Raw genomic sequence first — 10215 nt, 5'->3', positions numbered from 1 at the left:
CTTAAACAAGCTCCAAGAGCATGGTACAGTAAAATTGATCATTATTTTCTTCAAAATGGATTTAAGAGGAGCAATAATGAACCTACTCTTTATCTAAAGAAAGAAGATGAACATAACATTCTAATGGTTTGCCTTTATGTTGATGATATTATATATATGGGTTCATCTAACTCTTTGGTGACAGAATTTAAAAAATGCATGATGAATAAGTTTGAAATGTCAGATTTAGGTCTACTGCACTATTTTTTTGGGTTGGAAGTAAAGCAAGGATCAGATGGAATTTTTATTTCACAAAGAAAGTATGCAATGGATCTACTCAAAAAATCTAACATGATTAATTGTAAAGCTGCAACAACACCCATGAATGTAAATGAGAAATTTAAATTTGAAGATGGTACAAGTTTGACAAACGCAAGATACTACAGAAGTTTAGTTGGAGGTTTGATCTATCTAACTCATACTCGACCAGATATTGCATTTTCTGTTGGTGTAGTATCCAGGTTTATGCATAGCCCAAGTAAACATCATCTCGGAGCTGTTAAAAGACTTCTACGTTATATTGCTGGAACTACAGATTATGGTATTTGGTATTCTCATAATTTTAATTTTAAATTATCTGGTTTCACTGATAGTGATTGGGCAGGAGATTTAGATGATCGAAAGAGTACTTCAGGCAATGTTTTTAGCCTCGGATCGGGAGCTATATCTTGGAGTTCTAAAAAGCAAGCAACAACTGCATTGTCGACATCGGAAGCAGAATATGTAGCCGCAACATCAGTAGCTTGTCAAGTAGTATGGCTTAGAAGACTTCTTGAAGATCTTTATCAAGAACAAAAAGAAGCAACGGAAATATTTTGTGATAATAAAGCCACAATTGCAATGACGAAGAATCCAACATTTCATGGAAGAACGAAGCATATAGAGATACGCTATCACTTCATCCGTGATCTTGTAGCAAGTGGAGCCATAACAATGAAGCATTGTGGAACGGATGAACAAGTTGCGGATATCCTCACCAAATCACTTCCACTTCGAAAGCATATTTATTTTATGTCGCAAATTGGTGTATGCAACTATGAATCAAGAGGGAGTGTTGAGATATGATCCATAGTTATCTAGATTGTTATCATGATATAGTGGTTACATGATGATTTCAATAACCACTTGAACATGATCTAATAGTTTCAATAACTACCTTATGATCTAGTAGTTATAGGGTGGTTGTCATTAGGTCCTATAAATAGGACCGTAGTTCATCTAGCAAGACATTGAGATTGAGGAGAGGAAGATAAAGAGTCTGTGTGCATTTGGTATCTTGTAAGTGTTCCTTCTCTTTTTAATACTACATCAGTTTTCTTGAGTCAAAAGGATTCTTTTTACTCGTATCATAGTATTCTGTTTCTTCCTTGTTCCTTCATCTCCAACATGTAGGAAAGCCAAATTGAAACAAAGGAGAGTTAGGTGTATGTTTTGACCCATGAAATGTAGCTAGAAGCGCATTATGACATGCTCATTTGCCATCAGTTGGACTTGATAAAGAATAATGCAAAACTCGTGCATGCCTACTTGTTATTCTTTCTATTTTTATTTAGTACTTTTTGTTAGGACAGTAAACGATCCTAAGAGGGGATGAATTAGTATTTTCAAAAAAAATATGACTATTTGAAAATTTGGAATGATGAAATCATATAGGAATTGCTTGCTTTTAAATTTAATGAGCAAAGTAAAAATAGTAGATAATTGAATCAATAAGTAATGGTAATGAAAAATAGAAAGAAAATATATTCCTAGTGGTTTGGCCATCTCGACCTACATCTACTCCCGATTTCTCTTCCGTCGAAGTCATCGGCTTTCACTAACGATCTTCTTTCAATAGGCAAAGATCAATTATCCTTTTTACAACTCTTTCTCCTTTTCATAAGCTCAGGAGAGAACCGTCATACTTTTCTTTTATAATAGACCTCACTCCTCCCTTACAAAACTTCTAACTCTAACAGGAAAAGACTCACTAACTCAAGAGGGATTACAATTTTTTTTTCTCAGGTACTCTTTCCTTTTTCTACTCTTTTTCTTGTTATGCTAAGTAGAAATAAGTGAAGTATTTATAGACTCCAAATGACTCTAAAAATAGAGCAAAAAAAAGTCTCATCGTGGGTTTTTGGCGTACTAGCGGTGCCGCTTGCCACCCAATATACTGGCAATATCACTACTCAGTTTGGGCATTACCATTGCCTGATAGTCTGAAAGATTATATTTCGGTGATACCACCACCAGTCTAGGCAGTACTACTGCTTGACACTAGCAGTATCATCGTCGGGACTTTTGAAATTGTACACTTCAGATGTTCTAGCTCATAGGTAGTTCCACTACCTGACCCAATTTTAAGTCACTGAATGAGCCTCTCAATAAGCCTAGATCAGTCCCAACTCAGGCCTAATGGGCCCTTAATTGAGTTAGTATGGTTACACCTAAAACCAACTTAATTACAACCTAAAATACTTCGATCAAGACATGACTGATTACAAGACAAAAATACTATATTGTTCGGTATATCATTGGTTCATTCGATGCTTCGTCTGAACCTTCGGCGCATCGTCCTCTTTTTCGACGTATTGCTCGATTGGTATGTTGACCTCTCGCAATATCTAATCTCCTTGGCGTAATGTTCGATCCTTCTAGCTCGATGCTCGAACTTATGGCATAAAGTCTTTCTATTGATATGTCAATCGATCCTCTAACTCGACGTTCAATCTTCTGACATGAATCATTCTGGTCCAATATCTAATTCTCCTGCTTCAATTAATTTATCTTTTCATGATCGAAATTAGTCCTACGTCACTCAAACGTTGATTAAATAATAACTTCATCAATTGATTTCATCATCAAGATCCGAGATTCAACACTCACTATATATTATTTTTTATATTTTGATCATATTAAAATTATGATCTACTTAAAAAATATGTATTGGGATATCCATAATTATGAAAGTAAAATAAATAACCTTATTTACCTTAACACCGTCAACTACATCGATGGAAAACACAAAATGTGATATCACATGTTGAATCAGAGTGAAAATGATAGATAAAAAGATAATTTTAATATTCCTTTTATTTTTAACATGTATAATGTTGAAATCTTTTTATTACTAAAGTTGTTAGAAACAAAAAAAGATATTAAAATTATATTTTTTTGTTAATCATTTTTATGATGATGTCATATGTTATATTTTTTATCAATGCAATTGATGATGTTAGAATAAATAAGATTATTTATTTTATTTTTAAAATAATAAGAATTTAAATATAATTTTTTTAAGTATAAAACCCGAGATACTAATAAAATCCAAATACTGAGGGTAATAAAATCCAAATACTGCGGGCTTCTCATTTCTAAATATCATTTCTACTTTGATGGTTTACCATATTAAAGAATTTTTACCAAACAATTTCTTGTACTTGCACTTGAGTTTAGTCATGTTTTAATCCTATCTACCAGACAATTTCTCCCGTTGCTATAGCTTTGATTCATTAGGTTTATAATGTGCAAATCCTATGCGAATTAAATAAACTCAATTTAGGGAGAAAAAGACGAGGGAACAGAAGGGATTTTGACACATATCAATTTTATTTAGGTGGAAGGTCCCCAAGCTACTGACCTAAAACCTCTCTCATAAATGCTCAAGAAACTTTGACATGCAGATGATGATGACAGTGGTAGGGGAGGTGGGGTTTCCGAATTCCACATATTTCCAAGTGGTAGCGAGAAGAACATGCTATGGAACTCATGGCTTGGTTTTTTTTTGGATTGAGTGAATACTTTTAGCAGGCTATACTCGGTAAGCGACAATGAGATGCGGTTTGCTTTGTGTCACACTATTTGCATCTATAAAGCTTACAATCTATTTATACAAAACTAATATTTTATAGGGTAATCTTTTAAAAACAATATCTCTTTTTAGGTTTTCCTCAAAAAAGTTTTTTTTTTTTTTTTTATAAACCTAGCAACTTGTCCTCTTTACCTCTTTTTCTCTATGGACCGAACCGATTAATTATAATATTTTTTATTAATGTTATAAAAAATATTTTAATTTAGTATAAAAACATTGCAATTGGATCGATTCGAACTGGTTCATAAAAAAAATAAAATGAAAGGAAGAAAAAAGAAAAAGGCAGTTGATTGTCGAGTCCAACATATTCTAGATATTAGGTAAAAAAAAAAGTTATTTCAAAAATTTACCATATATATATATGTATAATTGTGGATGATGATTGAAATAATATCTCTTATATAATAAAGGTTTATTGACATGAAGTAAAAGATGATGTGTTCATCCCATTTTGTCATAGTGATGGTATTAGTTTTCAAAAATTGACCAACTTACTTTTCAGACTAGTGAACAGTAGTTTGTCCATGAAAGAGGCATAAATCAGCTGTTCATCAGAAGAGTTTGATGGATTTGGTGGTAATTGATGGATGGATTTGATAGCACGATCTACCAATCACTTATGAGGTCTGTCCCAACAACCATGGAAAAAGCTAAATGACTTTCTAACACAACTTGCACCAACAAAGGACAATAAACTGCTGTGCCAACAACTGAGGGACCTCCCTGTCTCTCCTCATTCTTTATGCAAGCCATGCACAGAGGTTGCTTGTTCTTGACCTTCATAATGAATGGCATGATGTCCATTGGTGATTAATGCTGTAAGATGATAAATGATGACGTGAGTTATGTGGCCTAAAGCCCATAACAAAATGTGGTAGATCGAAAAGGAACGATCTTGCCTAGTCAAGAAGACTTTATCTTTAATGATATTTAGTCAATATTTGTACTGAAACATTTGAAAGTGGATCTTTTTTCATTGGAAACAAAGGCAGATATAAGCATATTAAATTGCAGATTGTGAATCTTGATGGTAAGACTGATGAAAGATCTGAGAAAGGCACCTCACATATTACAGAAATTTACCATTAGAAATCTCATCTACCTGAAATATCGAATGATCGTTTGCTATCAAAAGATCTTGCTTCTGAATGTTGTTCAGAGTTTGTTGATCTTGATTTAATATCTCCATCTTGCTGTTGTTTTTACAAGGCCATAAATGGGCTGTAATGAATTCTTTTTTCATGTTGTGATGACCCTGTTGAGCATTAAATTATTGGAGCAGCATGTTATGTTTGAATTGGATTTGGAGGGTTTATTTTCTGCTCTTTTCAGAGATAGAATCTTTGTTATTATGCTCTCTTTCTCCCAAAAAAAATGGTCCTTGGTCCTCTAACAATCTGTTGATCACTATAAATATTATTTTTCCTTAGTTTATCATGTCAGCCTTATCAGCCTGTTTGGATTACCACATTCTCTTTCCTAGTTTTGATAACCTTGTGAAGCTGATGAACACTTTCCAACCTTTTTGCATATAATTCACATGGAGCTTTATCCATAATAGAGATACGGTCATCAGATTTGGTCTTTTCTGTAAGATGCATCTCTTTCTGATGCTACATCAGTTCCAAGTCAAGATTTATCCAAATCATGACTCAAGTTTGCCTTTTCATTCTCAAACTTTAAGGTCCAAGAACCACTAGGCAATCTGAGTTTCTTAATTGCAGGCTCTGAAATGATAGCACCAATCACATATAACCATGAGGTTAATGTATGTGGAGAGGCTGCTTCACTTTGCAAAGTGTAGGCCACATAATACTCTCACTGAGCAGCCACCTCTCCATGTCAACCCACTTCAGCATCCCATTTCTCATTAAAGTAATAGTCATATGGTCTGGGAAAACAGTTGGATCCACACATGATCCTGCAATGGCAGATGCTCCCACATTACATTGTTCATGTCAAAACCAGCCTTTTCTTCTTTTCCAAGGGACTGAAGAGTGGAAAGAAACAGTTTTGATGGTCCATGCAATTGATGTTGACTGCCAGAGAAGATAAGGATTGTGAACAGGGATATGTTCAGCACTAGTTATTCAAACAAGTTTGACTCTATATCATATACAAATGTATGTAGATGCATATGTTCATATTTATGGCTCTTTTTTATGTTAATTTTTGTTTGGTTGATCTCAAATATTTTCAAGCAAAACTTCAGACCCCTGCCACTTTTGAAGAGTCTGACTCACTTGCTGAATGATCTTATTTAGGTAGCATCTAAAACTCTGCAAAAAGGAAAAAGATGTGATGGTTGAACACAGAGCAAAAGTTGCAACCCAATTTTTTCCTCCTGCTCCATTTAAGATAGATATATCATCCATTTCCCTCACATCTAAATCCAACATGTTGAAAGCCTCAACTCTATACCTTAGTTTAGGGAACTGATATTTCCATGAGAGATCACAATCATTAGGATACTCAAATAAAAGATAATTTCAAGACAGCTATAAAAGTTGTAAACAAATAAGGTTTCTGAAATGAGTGTCAACACAAGTGTTGCTGAGCCATCCAAGTCAATTGTGAAGGCCAATGAGCAGCAGATGTTGCCATGCCGCACTTTGAGTTCAGTGGAGAAGCATTGTAAACGTTCGTATGTATCTCCTCGAGTCAGGATCTTTTGACCACTTACATGGAAGGGAGAAACCCACCACTCTGAACGTTATCTCTAAGAGAACAACACTTCCTTATGACCCCTTCTCATATGGCCTTTGGCTCTTTGTTCATCCAAAGAGTACTGCACTGTAATTGGCCATCTGCTGCAGTGTTCACAGGTTAGGATTCATAGGAAACAACCATTATCACACAAGCCTACCGCTATATAAGCAGCAGGCCTTGCTCAGAATTCCTATCTATACCCAGTTCAGGCTCTTCCTTGTTTCTTCTACCTTCCCTATCGATCCATTCACTTCATCATGTCTAAGTGCAGTGAGACCTCTCATCTCAGATGTGAGATAAGAGTTGGCAGACTCTCAAACTTCGACCTCGATCTTCCAGGCAACCCGTTCATCAGATACTACGTATTCGCGGGTCACGGGAGAAGAATTCGCATCGACACAAAGGAGGTCATTCCCACCGGCAGCCCATGCTGGGATGAGCTCGCAACCATCGAGTGCCAGGGATCGTCAGACCCGGTAAGAGAGCTACTCGAGCCACACACAGTGGTGTTTGAGCTACGACGGAGGAGCAGGAGGATCCCACTTCTTGGAAGATTCACGGGGTCTAAGCTCCTGGGAATGGCCGAGGTCGCATGGAAGGAGGTGTTGGCCTCGCCGGACATGTCGTTGAAGAGATGCGTCAGGTTCGCCTCATTGAGTTCTGAGTTTTATGGGCTCAAACCACCCTGCTTATCGGTGGAGATGAAGGTCGAAGCTGTGAAATCACTGAGCAACAAGCAGAGGAGTGGCCGGAGGCCGGCCATGGAGGGGTGTGCTTGCAGGAGTAGCGAGCGTTTTGGGAGCGAGGAGGACATCCTCCTGGCTGCAGCAACACTAAATGTATGGTAGATGCTTTCACACAAAGCTACCATGAGTTCTTTTAACACAAGACAGTGTATGGGTTTCAGGCCTTACTTAAGCTGGCTTTCTTTACTTTGTAAGTTCTCAAATTCATACATCAAATGTTGACTCTCACATTAATGAATCAACATGGATGTATTGGCACTGGAAAAGAAGGTAGTGATGATTCAATAGCAAAAGTGCAAATTGAAGATCCTATGTGTTGTGACTTTTAATGGAACTCATCCAATCTCCATGTCAAAGTTGACCTCTATGAGCTATCACATCATCAGCAAAATAAGGAAAATGAGGATCTCTGTGTGTGTGTGTTGTGACTATATTAGAGCACATCCAATTTCTCAATCAAAGTTGACCTGTCATATCAATGGCAAAACATCAAAGTGAGTCTACTCTTTGTCGTGACTTTTGTTGGAATGTCCAATTTCCATGTGCAGTGCAGGCTCAAGAATTACTTTGCACCAACCATGAGCTGTAGCAAAATATGGACCAAAATATGGAGGGAAACCTTTATGGTTCACTTTTTAATTATGGTATAAAATAATCAGTTTTTTCTTTCAAATAAGAAGATAATTGAGTTATTAAAAAGAGAGTCTATTGAAACTAATATTGTCCATCTTTTTCTTTGTGTTCTCCCATTAATAATCAGATATGATCACAATTCTATTAATCTAGTTTTATTATTTTCTATCCAAGGATACATTGAAGAATCAAAATTATATTTAGTCAGACCAAACCTAAAATAGGATAATGTACTTACCTTAATTCATATTCTAATAGGGTTCGGATTAGAATATTCCTCATAAAAATAAAGATAATTGTCAAACATAAGAATATGATAGCCCTATAAGAAAAGTACTGACTGTACATATCATATAAGGAAAATCTTTCTACCTAGCGACTTGAAAAGCCTCTCGTACTATAAAACAAAAAGTGTGCTCTCATCTAAAAAAAATTAAAGAAGTCTTCAATAAACTCATTAGTTATTCTCTTACAAAAGAGAAAATATGAAAAGAGAGAGAAGGAACTCTACAAGGTATAGCTAGTCCTAGTCTTCTTCCTCGATTTCTAACAGTCAAAGCTTCATATAAGCTACTAGTTATGAGAAGCCCCCAAAGCTTGATGTTTATTGTCTCAACCTGTGTAAAGTTTCAGTAATAAGAGAGAAGGAGAAAATAAATAATTAACAATGAAATATAATTTATCGAGAATACGCAAGTGTTGTCCAAAAATAACCTATACTTCACATGCTTATTAGTATCTTTACAATTTTTTTTATTTTATTTTCATTGCTTTTAGCCTTGCGTTTATCTTTATAAGCAATAAATATTGTTTTCGTTTAGTTTGGTGCATATTTCTTTAGCGATAGCTCTTTTCTCTGTCCAAATTTTTCTCCGAAAGATGATATCAAATCGATGAATCATCGAAACTGAATCTCATATAGATTAGTTAAAAAAATTTCAAAAGAAAATAATAATATTAAATCTGAATGTAAAATTGTTTGTATAGTATGATTTTATTATTGGGAATTGAGAGAAGAGTCAAAACGAAATCTCAAAGATTAACGATCAACAAAATATACTAGAAAGTAAAGATAATATTAATGTGGTTCGCTTATTGTTTGTATCTGTGAAAATATTTTAATTTTTCATTATATAAAAAATAATACAAAAATATCTCTTTTAAGTTATTTCAAACCCAAAAAAACCTTTACACTCTCTCACATAAATCTAAAAAAAATCTTATTCTAACTCTCTCACTTTACTAAGAAATACCTAAAACACCCAAAGTATTTTTCTTTATACCTTTCTCTCAAAATCATTCATCATAAAAGACTCACAAAACTTAAAAAGACTCAAGTAAATTGGTCTCCCTCAAATCATTCATCATGGCATTTGAAATTGCCAAACTATTAATGTTTTTTATTATGGTTGTTTTGCACACTATTGGTTGAACATGACACTAATTTCTAATAAATTACAAATAGTAATAAGATTAGATAATATTGTAGACCCATAACCACTAGTATAAGAAATCAAATGATGAAAATCTGAATCAAATTCAATTAATTTGTAGGTTGTAAATCAAATCTAATATATATAATTTAAATTTTTTAATATGTAAGACTATCATCTTAATTTATCTCTGTCATCTTCCTCAATTTAAAATCTTTTATCTTTACATACTTAATCTTATCCAAAGCCCATCTAAGAACATAATGACAAAGGATGTGAAAATAAAAGAAAAAAACTCCAGTAATGAGTTCAATGTTGAGCACTTTATACACATTGTAACCTTTCCTGGCAAACTTTTACTTGTGAAATTACCAATGATGCAAACTTTTACTTCTTTTTATCCTCATCCTTATTTCGATTATATTATCTTGATCCACTGAGGGTGCATCGAACCCTCCACTAAAGAAATGATAATATCATGCTTCATCTATCAAAGACATATTTATTACAGGTTCAACTCGGTGCATCAATTTCCAAAGATGCTTACTGAATTATCTGTCTGTGACTTCACCAATTTTGCACAAAACGAAAGCAATCCAACCGAGAAGACAAAATTAACTACGACAAGTTCTATGTAGGACTTTTGTCTGTTCTTCATCGCTTCATCTATCTTCTTTTCTACAAACAATTGCGTTGTGAAATTCTCAAGCAACACCTCTCTCATCTTTTGGATTATTACATATAAAATAAAGAAAGATTATTTCTTGATCGTATCTATCTATATCAGACAAAGGAAGAAGGC

This window comes from Musa acuminata, chromosome BXJ2-7 (assembly GCF_036884655.1).
Source record: "Musa acuminata AAA Group cultivar baxijiao chromosome BXJ2-7, Cavendish_Baxijiao_AAA, whole genome shotgun sequence".
Lineage (NCBI taxonomy): Eukaryota > Viridiplantae > Streptophyta > Magnoliopsida > Zingiberales > Musaceae > Musa > Musa acuminata.
This window is presented reverse-complemented; position numbering follows the sequence as displayed.